Source organism: Patella vulgata, chromosome 2 (genome assembly GCF_932274485.2).
Source record: "Patella vulgata chromosome 2, xgPatVulg1.2, whole genome shotgun sequence".
Taxonomy (NCBI): domain Eukaryota; kingdom Metazoa; phylum Mollusca; class Gastropoda; family Patellidae; genus Patella; species Patella vulgata.
The window spans coordinates 39,773,911-39,785,620 of NC_065880.2; the positions used below are offsets into that span (position 1 = coordinate 39,773,911).

Sequence of the window (11,710 nt, forward strand, 5' to 3'; positions counted from 1 at the left end):
TTTACGCTATTTAAGAACGATGGGCGGCCATTTTGTCTGTCAGTTTTGGACCGATTTTCACGAAATTCAAACTCAGCCGTCTGTAGGGTATAACGGTGATATAATAATATGTTTTTTTTTAAATCGGATAAAAATTATGACCGCTATAGGGTCCACAAGATAAAAACGCGATTTTTCGTACAATCAGGGGCCATAATTCAGGAACTTGTGGTCCGATATGCGCGAATATCGAAAGGAACCGCGATCCGTGGGTAATAAACATACATTTCAAGTTTAAACCAAATCGGATAAAAAATTGTGACCACTATAGTGTTCACAAGCTAAAAATGGATTTTTTGTACAATCAAGTGCCATAATCCATGAAGTTACAGTCCGATACATGCCAATATCGAAAGAAACCGAGATCTTGGGGTGATAAACCTATATTTCAAGTTTCATCGAAATCGGATAAAAATTGTGACCTTTAGAGTGTTCACAAACAATTGTGGACGGACGGACGGACAGGTTGCTGCACCATTGCAAATCCCATTTGATGGTCGATTGAAATATATACATGTATATATATATAGGGTTTGAAACTTGGTGGTACCAAGACGAACATCTCCCTGTCAGGTTGACCAAATGTTACCTTTCATACCACTATCTTAAACTTTACAAATATTGGTAATACTGGTTAACAAATGATATGTGGCACAGAAAAAAATGTTTAATTCGATGGAATTATCGAAAGCATCTAATAATCCCGGATTATAGTTTTAATTAGTGGTGTATGGAGAAGTAGTTTTATATAGACAGTAGTCATGGCTTACGTTCTCTTATCTTCTATTTCCAAGATCTATTATTACTCGTCGAATTAAAAGAAACAAAAAAAGACTTGTTCAAATTAGGATTGAAAGATTAAAGTAACGACAATTTAAATAGTTTAAACAATGATGAGGAAAAGATTTGAGCCAACATGAGATCAATAAGATTACAAGACTACCGTGTGTTTACCGTGTCAATACGAGAAAGGGTTTTGGATGCTGCATGTTTCTTTAGAATACCTCACCTCTAAATTAAGTGACGTAATGCGTCGTTACTTTAGTCATATTAAAGGATGTTTTCTGAGGTACATGGACCTCCAAATATAGGTAGGAATTTCATTTTTAGTTTCTACCTTTGAATTAATTTAATTATAACACAAACCTATTTTAGATAAAGATATAAAATATACACTTTTATTTATGCCATATATCTTATTCATGATCATGATCCTCATCATATTCAGAATTGTTATTCAGAAATTGACGATTACGATTGTCTTGAATAAGCGATCTCCCTTTCTTGGTGAATTTTGGGTTTCTATTTATTCCTATAGCGAATATCAAGATATATTTGAACTGAAAACTAATTTCACAACTTGCAAAATATTTATTTTCAGATTTTCAGACATAATGTTAAAATGCCATGTAAGCAAATCATTTTTGGTTATACATGATGCGGATCACAGCGGTGAACGATTTTGTTTCGATGGCGTCATGGCATTTCGATATATGTCATATTTGATGTTAACGGCGAATTAGGCATTTTTAGTCATTCGTGGAAAACTTTGAGGGCATTAAAAACGACGATGGCGATCTGAAAACAGCCTAAAAGCGTGTGGATTTTGATTAATTTTCTTACTATAAAAGTACATGCCATAACGGTTCCAAGATTGTGATCTTTCGTGTAAAATTTCCAATATTTGATCGAAATCATCATATTACTGTTGAAATATAAAGTGCAATCTATTTCATAATTTTATAAAACGTAAGTTCTGATAACATGCTGCTGGGAGATTTGACCGTAATAATCATTTATCCCAAATTATCTAAATTTTTAGGAAAGTACGACAATGGTGGTTCCACCGTTGCTGATCAATAGTAGCGTGCATGCACTGTGATGGTCAGAATCTTTGAGGACTATGTACATTGCCTGTATGTGTACTGTTTGCGACATGAACACGTTCATCCCCTTTGGTTTGAATGTGAATTGCTATAATGCTATTCAAGTGGCCCTTTACCCTTTTCAGGCGTACATATCTGGTCCCGAGTTCACAAAGCATTCTCAACCTTAAGTTGAGAATTTGCTCAACTTTCAATCACTGTTTATGAGAAATATCTTTGATCCAGAAACACAAAACTTTGCACATAGTTTCTTATTGATATATCTGATACATTAAAACAACAAAATTATTATAAAGGGCTATATTTTAGTTAAAATAAGGCAAACAAGTTTGAGTAAATTCTCAGCTTAAGTCTGAGAATGCTTTGTGAACACGGGGTCAGGTCTTGTTTACTCTAAAAAAAAAACTAAGTGTATTTTGGTATCAGACATCGGAGTAATTTAGATTTTTCACATACTATGCGTTGCTTGCCCCTGGCTGGACTATCTTTAACGGTGCAATGGCAATGGCTCCATAAGCCATTAAACTGAAACGTCACAGGGCTGTAGAAAGAAATGGTTTGTCATAATCATTAAATATCGATGTTGTGTGAGGGTGGTTTATAGGTAGAACAAGATCTTGAACATGCCTAACTACTGATACGTGTATGGTAGTCCAGTCGCTTAGGTCGATATTTTCATAGAATCGTTCACTTTTTGACAAAAGCATGAAAATTGGCATATAGGTAGTTTTCGAACAAAGCGGGACGCACGCAATTTGACCTCATTTTCGGCCGCCATTTAGGATTAAAACTGCTATTACAGCTTCACGATACGATAGAAACTTGATCTAAGTGTCGAAATCTATGTTTCAGTACCCACTGAATTCACCAGGAGTGCTTTCACTATATTGTCATGTTTAGTTACCGAAAACACCCATCTTTGACTATTATGCTCAGAGCTTCCGAGAATTGCCGCGCATTTACGCGGTTTTCGGATTAAACTCTTTATAAACGATGTCTAGATTACTTGATGATAATGAAGCTACCATGCATTTATATGGTGGCTATCAAACTTTCTTGCAACCACATTTGATGAGTTAATTCTTTACAATGTTTGGCTGCCTCGGGAAGAGACGACCAGAAACGTTATAGATAGACCATTTGTATCACTTGTCTATCTCCAGATATTCCGGCTTGAAAGTTTCTGCTACGGTACAAAATGATGTTCAAAATAAACTTATCAAATATGGCTGCAAGACAGTCAGCTAGCCACCTTGTAAATTCATAGTAGCTTCATTATCATGTACCGAACTTTGTACCAGCGATGGAACTTGTTATCAAATGTGACCAATAAAAGAATGAATATGGTGGATGAATATTCAAGTTAGTTGACCCCCCCCCCCCGTTCAATTTATTTTCTGCATTTATTCAACTGTTACAAGCTCCTCAAGTTAACTAGAAATCGTTTATTATCGTTGATATTATAGTGAGTTTAATCCGAAAATCGCGTTACAGCCGTTTTATAGAGAAGATGAAAGTCGGATATGCATGTTTTCTGTGACGAAACTTGAAAATATGATAATGAAAGCACTTCTGGTGAATTCAGTGGTTGCTAGAACATTGATTTCGACACTTAGATCACATTTCTATCATATCGCGAAGCCAAAATCCCATATTTCAGGGGCGGCAATTTTGAATCCAAAATGGAGACCGACAATGGGGCCAGATTACGTGTGTCTCGCTCTTATTCGTAAGAGAACATCAAAAATCAAAAACTACCTATATCGTGGGCTGAGGATTAACTGGGTTTATGTCAACTTTTTGTTAAATTGAGAAAAATGGGTGTGAAGTTTTGGCATCACTGTATTTTGAAATTCTATGAATTTTTACCAAATTTTCACAGTTGTTGAAGCTATCAATATAAGAAGCGAGCAGAGTGTGTGGTGTTTCTTGATGCAGTGTGATTCAATTTGGTCTAACTGAAATACGATAAATGGAGATATGACTTTGTGGTTTACAAAATGTAATGAATTTGTCAGAAACATGGAGATGGAACTTTATGCCCTAAGAAGGTATGAATCACATAGTTGTAAAAGAGGTGTTTTTCATAAATCTCATAACATTCTGATAAATATCACGACTTTTCGGGACGAAAACAACGTTTTTGGCCTAATTTCATGCCAATTTGCGAAAATTCTGAAAGAAAACGGAAGTAAAAAGGCAAATGAGAGCCAGCGATAGTCGGAACTAAACGCACAGCCTTTGTAGTTAAAAATAACTCATGCCGAAAACTCTCCGCGTTTGGCATTCTAAGGAAATAACCTGTGTCGAGAACTCTCGACGTCCGGCACCAAAAAGCAATCCATCTCCATGAACTGTGTAAATTTTACATGTACATACAATACATGTTTGAACGAGAATTAACTAGTACTATCTCAAACGACCCCTTAAAACAAAATAAAAAAAGTCTTTTAACAAAAATTAAGTCGTCTTAAGATGCCTTATAAGATTTCATTGTCGGACAATATTGTAAGCGCCTACCAATGACTTTTCTGCCCTGGAGATTCAGCTATGCTATTTTCGTTTTCGGCCATTTTGTCACAAGATCACATGAAACCAGACCCAGGAATTCTGTTGGTGAAAGTGGAAATAAAACTTTGTGAATGGGAATGGGCCCAAAATTAAAACAAAGGCCTATGATAATTTAACTTAGAAAGCATTCCTGTATTAATTCATGCTCACAGGACATATAACACGTCCTGTTGATTCACAGATTGTGTTTATGCAAATATCTCACTTTTAGCTAAAAGTGTACATAGAACCAGTTAATTCTCGGCCCACGATATGCCAATTTTCATGCCTTTTTCAAAAAGTGAACGTTTTTTTTACTTATGCCACCTGACTGTCTGTACATAACGTACCCAACATGTAAGGACGAGTTCTAACTAAATTCAAATGTCAGATGTCTTTTTTATCAGCTTTATGCTACATTTAGGAATGTATATGAGAGTTCAAACGACTTAATTTAGAGAAATATATTGATTCTTTTTTTTCTCTTCAAATTCAATTCATGGAGCATGATCCAGGATGATTAAGTTATACTTTATACAAGATAGTTTCCTTTTGCATACACGTACACGTGTAACTATTTCCTATAGAAGCTCAAACGTCTCATATCAATATTAAAAATCACAGTAAAGCATGGTTTTAGATATGCAGCTGTTTGTAGACGATTAAGATCAATTAAAGAAGAATTCTGACTATTTGAAATCAGCAAACATGTTTGGAAACACGTCAGACGATTGAAATCAATTCTTTTTTTTTTAAAAAAAAACAAAACAACCAGTTAAAGTAAACAGATGTCTTAAGTAAACATTTTATAAACTATAAACTCTTTGTTCTCTTTCATTATTTATTTACTTTAAAATAAAATATTTGGTTAAATTTTGGCTTTATATAATCAATAAATATTAACCATAATAATTTCTGGTCTAACGCCAGGAGATGTTCTGACAATGCAATAAAACAATCAATCGATGACGTATTTCCATGCAATTATTTATACAACCCATGCACATTTTGCTTATGGCGAAGTTCCACATAGCCAAATAAATGCCAAATGTTTATGTCAATATAAATTTTATCATTTATGCGATATATTACAGATCGGGTTCAACCTACAGCGATTATTGCATAGAAAACCATGCTATGGTTATTGAAATTGTTGGTGTATATTAGTTCCGTGTATTGTATGGAACCATGTTGTACCAGTAACAAGTTTGAAACTGTTTTAGCAGAAGCTGGGGGAATATATGTGTCTAATACGACCACTGTTCCTATAGATGTGAGTATTGTCAATTTCACGTGAAGAATAAATGTAATTAATTATATGTATCATATAAAATTAACTCAGGTTAACCTAATTATCGATCATCTAAGCACTAACCTTTAGCTGGAACTGCAGGTAACTGAACACTGAAAATCGATAGGTTTCATACGCCAACTTGAAAAACAAATCTGTAAACTATTGCTTCTATCGTGTTCACAAGGTGATCATGTGGGAGGATGGGCGCTCTGTGAAGCATTGGTGACATAAAGGGATGAACCGGGCTCCCACCCCCGCTCACCCATTCTAAAAACCACATGAACAAGAAGGATGATACACTTTAAAGCAGTTTTTTCTTCATAAATTTGTGTGCAGCAATGGGGTTAAAGAGAGAACGAACCCTATCGTTTCCGCAAGCTTCCGGTCCAAAGCCCCCCCCCCCCCCCCACATGATCCCCATTACGAAAACCTTGTGAACTCAAGAAGCAATAGTTTTTAACATATATTTTGGGGTATTAACCATTGGCTTCATAAGGGTATGTGGGAGCCACCGTGGCTAAATGAGTAAACGCTAACCCAATTTTATTTCTTTTCGTAAGTGTATGAACCCTATCTATGTTTCAGTGTTCCTTGAACGGCAGTTCCAGCGAAATGGGGGTTGGGCGCGTCTAGTGGTGCGCCTAAAACCATGAGGTCTGTCATTGAGTCAACTAGTATTGTTTCGATTGACCGCTTGTACATGACGAGGAATAGAGTCGCCTGACCAAACTCGTAGGTTTTCTCCAGGTCTACCTGTTTCCTCCAACTGCTAAATAAATACCCCTAAGCACAAGCGAATTATTGAAATGAAATTGAACCATGCGTTAGTCCCGAAATGGCCTACTTTGTGTCGTAGTTTCAGGGTTATGGCCCGAGTCCGACCGCATTTCGGTAAAGATAGAGACCACGATTGTTTTTTTTTTGTTTTTTTTAAGATATTTTATTTTTAAATTGGGTGTTTGGAGTATTGGGATCATTAGTTGCCATTTTAAATCATAAATCCATTAATATTTCGTTATAAAAAAGTAATTATTTCGTTGCAAAGAAGTAATTATTTCGCTATAATTATATACAAGTGGAATCTTTCACGATATAATTATATAAGAGTGGAATCATGCACTTAAGGGGCCATCTACTAACTTAATCTGTTTGAGCTTCTTTTGTTTGTCTACTCGCAAGATTTATCCATCTAATTCTATGGAACGATCTATTTTTCTTTAAATTCTGTTACCTGATTGGAATCTTAGAAAATTGGAAAGTGCATCATCAGTTAGAGATAGGATAGGTAGCTAGTTATGGAGAATACTCTGTATGCCCAGACAGCGGAACTACGGTCTACTCTTATATCGAATTCCAACTGTCAAGGGATCTTTACGTGCACGCCAATGTGTACACGGAACCTCGGTTTTTTGTACATTCGAACGAGTAGACAACTGTCCTTGTCAGGCCCTCCGTCCTGCATCACTGACAAGGGGGAACTACGCCGGAAAATCTGGATGGACTTTCTCGGCCAATGCAGGGATCAAACACCTGACCTCCAGGCTAGCGACCCCCGGCGTCTTACCCACTTAGCTACCGTGACCCCAATATGCAAGAGAGAATTCTTGAGTTAAACAAGGTGGTGTTTAATTAACCATCTGTCTCGATTGTACGTGGAAATGAATAGAGTCGATTTCCTAACGTCGTGGGCCTTTTTCGGTTCCACCGACTGCTAAGTTATACTAAGATATATAATAAGTTAGTCCCGAAACGACCCACCGGTGTATGCTGCTCTCTCTCATAGGCGTACGGGCTCGATGACAGTTGGGGGGCAGAACCCGAAATGCCCGAAAAAATTTCGGGTTTCTTCGAGAGGCGAAGAAGCGGAGCTGACCTTGTAAGGACCCCCCCAAGAAAAATTTTGGAATATTTGACGGCCGCAAACGCGTTTTACTGCTATTCCAGCCCGTAAAATTAGTGTTTTATTAGATTTCTGGCAATTTATTTTGCCAAGTAGATGAAATAAAAAATTTTTTCACTTTACCCGTCTGCCCGAAAAGTCAGCTGCCGCCCCCCTGGCTCGTACGCCTATGCTCTCTGTGTCTCTCTCTTCTCTCTCTCTCTCGCTCGTTACCTTTAACCCAGATTAAACTTACATGCTACTAGTTATAGATATTGGTATGATTCTTTCACAATTTTCTTTGTATGCCTTTGTTAATAATTATAGACACTAACGATTGCCACTTTTACAGGTGTGGAATGAAATGTATTATGATTATGATAGAAAGATGATGACATTAGAAACTCATACTAGACTACCTGGTGGTCAGTATAAACTAATTACAATTATCATGGACTTTAAACAGGTGAGTCCAGAACACACACATTTCCTTCTTCAAGACAGCCCCAAATACAAATGCTTCTTTCAAAGAGTTAAGATTATAAAAATTTCAGATGTTGCACTCATTTGTATTTACTTATCTACCTATACTTCTTTAAAAAAGAAAATATCATGTTCTAGACGTGTTCATGGATCAAGCTCAAACAAGATCAAACGTTGTTTAATACAATATAGATGACACCAATTATATCTTTAACATTTTCTTTTATGAGCTATTGTTGTAATTACTATATATTTGGTTTCCAGCAATTAGAGTTCGCTATAGACGGTGATAATTGTACTGTTATTCAAGTAAAGGAAGGCATGCAGAAACCGTGTATACCAAGTAACTTTGACCTTTTAATATTGAGAAATAAAACTTACCAAATGTTTATTCTTAGTTGATATGTTTATTGATAAACATAAATGCTTATATTTATCAATAAACATAACTACTTAAATTTTTAAAACTAATATTCAATTCAAGAAAAATTACTTTGTCTAAGAATTTATTGTCAGTTATGAACGGGAATCTGGCCCGCTTCTGCAAATGAATCAGTACTCGATCTGAAAGTTACCCATGTTTATTGTTACCAAATACGACAGTCCGCCTCTATACATTTGACTAAACTATTTATGGTTATTGTCTATCTGTTTTCAGACGCTGCATCTTACCTGGGCACCAACTCGATAGGCTACGGTGAGGAGGTAATAAAGTTTACATCGTGGGAATTTAATACACCCGAGTCTGATGTTAGTACTAAGTTAACGGTTACAGCTAAAGATTGTGTACCACTGACACAATCGATGTATGGCACCGTTAGAGGATGTAAGTAATAGTCAATTACAGATGATTGTGCTGTCAGTCCGGAGTGTGATCTCCAAATGAGAAGTGGTAGTAGTCCGGAGTGTGATCACCAAATAAAAAGTGCTCTCAGCCCCCAAAGTATAATTAAACGAGAAGCGGTGCCAACCCCAATTTCAATAGAACATGGGTAGCTGTGTTAAATAACTTTATTTAATGTCGTTAATATTCGTAGCCGAAAAAATAATGTCTAGTGTCGTACACTACCGAGTTGTGACACCCAAATTCAGTAATTTGCCACCTTTGCCATTTATTGACATATCGGACTATTTCCGCAATGAAAGGTAGAATGATTTATGTGTAACTCACCTCTATATCCTCTTCCACGACAAAAACAAAAAAATGAAATATCATAAATGAATGGGTGATAAATAAATTCTAAAAAAAAACCATATAAATAGAAAATGAAATAAAAAGAAATCAACAGCAATCACACCGATATAATATCTCAAATTACCTTTTTAATGTTTGTATTGTTGAGGCTATTGTTGAGAAAACAGAATTTAAACAATTCTCGTATTTGTTTTTCAGATAAAACTGCTGTAAGCTTCACGTATGCTAACTTTAAGCCAAGAATAACAGATGATTCCGTGTTTGATGTCCCCAGTAAATGTCAACAGGTTTATTCACATGTGCATGTGAGTATTACATACTTCTTATTACTGTGATTGGTAACATTTTTCAAATAGTGTCTAGGTTTATTTAAGTATGTGCGACAAGTGCCAATAATTCATTGAAAAATGCACCACTTTAATCATTTTCTAGAATATTCTGTGGTCCTTAGAGATTTTGTTTCAAAGAGAGAGAAATCGGCTTTATCGTCATCTTGGGACTGACATATGGTAATTCTTATTGCAATAGGGTGCACATAGGGTTCTGTTACATTGGAAGAGAACAGGTGGACAGAGATAAAACCCATAGGTTAGGGGCATGCAACCTACGGAATCACGCCACTTGATTGTCTTATTTTCTCTAGAGCCCCAGTGGCTAGTTTGCTGTTAACTTTAAAGTACATCTATGCCTAAAAGTACAAAAATTGCATAATCGATCATAAACATTGGTATAAAATCTTGACAAATTCACATGAGATAAATCCGATAATTGAAAGTTGTACCATGTGTTCATGAAAGACTATGCATAAACGACCCCACATGTTATCCCCAATCCACAACATTTGTCTGGCATTTAATTATATACAAATATCTGAGCATAATTTTGTTTTGTATTCACAGGATACAAAACTAGCAGGACGAACTGCCTTGGATGGCATTAAAGCTATATTTACCTGACAACCCTTTAAGAGTGGTTTCCCTTGATCTCTGATATACCTTTGCGTGTATCTTGAATTTAATGTGTTGTATCCAGTGTTAAATGCATTGATATCATTAAAATATTTAAATATAATGAATCGCCTTTGTTCTTTTTTGCTATTGAAGTGTTTTGATAGCTGAAAGGCCGCTGTTTATTTGGAAATATATAGATAGAGTAAGTACTTGCGTTTAAAGTCAACTAAACACAGTTAGGTCTTTTTGAGACTCACATCTATAGAAAAGTCATATTGAAATATTTTGTCAAACCGAAAATTTCGGACCACCATTACAAGAACTTCAATTTTAAAGCACGTTTATTCATATTTAAGAGTAATGAAGAATTTTACCTAATTATTCAGGAACATGCAGATCAACATCACCAAGTGTTTCTATATTGACAGGTTTAATTTTGTAAGATGCTGATAAATGTGTTTAATCTCTTTAAATTGTCAGTAGAAGTGTTAGCTATTAGGATGAGAGCCAACTAGCGGCCATTACGTGATGTTTGACAAACCATCTTGGAACAAGGTAGATTATACACGCCATGTTTACCGCCATCTTTAATTTCAATTAACTTCAGGTCGTTGTTTGTTTTAACAGGCCTTATCTACCATCTCAGATACTTCTTAATATGTCCGACCTTTATGTTCACGATTTAAGATTCCATTTGCCAGAATAAATTTAAAAAAAACCTCTGCATAAAGGCCAACCAACGTATATTTATATAATTATTTGTGGCCGATTTACGCACCGAACACTTATCTGCAAAGGGCACAAGCTACCAAGGAGAACTGCACACAAAGTAAGCGGTTTATCAAAGCGCAACATTGAAATTTAATTATCTCTATTATGATTGATCTAAATAATTCTATATCGGTGGCATCCCGTAAACAAATAGCGAACGAACAATGGGCTAATCCCGATAGATTATCGCTGACGAATTGTCGACAATTCATTATTTGGCAGACAAAGTTGATTATTCATCGGCAATGGCAAGACCTCACCACGTAATATATATATATATGTAATCATATATATATATATATATATATATATATATATATATATATATATATATATATATATATATATATATTATTAGGCTAACTATTATCAAAATATTCATTTTAATTTGTTCTATATTAAGTTTTTAAAACCCAGAATATTTACATGAAATTGTGGTGTAATATTGCAGGCTATCTAAATTTTAAAAGAAATATATAGGTTAGACTCTATCTCACGTGATAGTTTATTTACTGTCTGTCTCAGGTGTAAGACCACCATTTTAAAATAGAATCATTTAGGTCAAAAATGGTCTCATCATTGAAACGCTAATCTGGTGCTTTCTGGGTTTAAAGTAAATACGGCAAAATGTGACGAGTATCTGGGTCTGTATTTCAATTAATT

At 35.4% G+C, this 11,710-nt stretch overlaps 1 long non-coding RNA gene across 1 annotated transcript; it reads left to right on the plus strand.

The window, feature by feature from the left end:
* The first annotated feature begins 1,025 nt into the window (after positions 1-1,025).
* LOC126812316 (uncharacterized) lies at positions 1,026-10,397 on the plus strand. Its single transcript, XR_007675884.2, has 7 exons — positions 1,026-1,130; positions 5,570-5,748; positions 8,001-8,114; positions 8,396-8,474; positions 8,790-8,957; positions 9,525-9,631; positions 10,226-10,397. It is a non-coding gene; the product is annotated as an uncharacterized LOC126812316 (long non-coding RNA).
* The last annotated feature ends 1,313 nt before the right edge of the window (positions 10,398-11,710 follow it).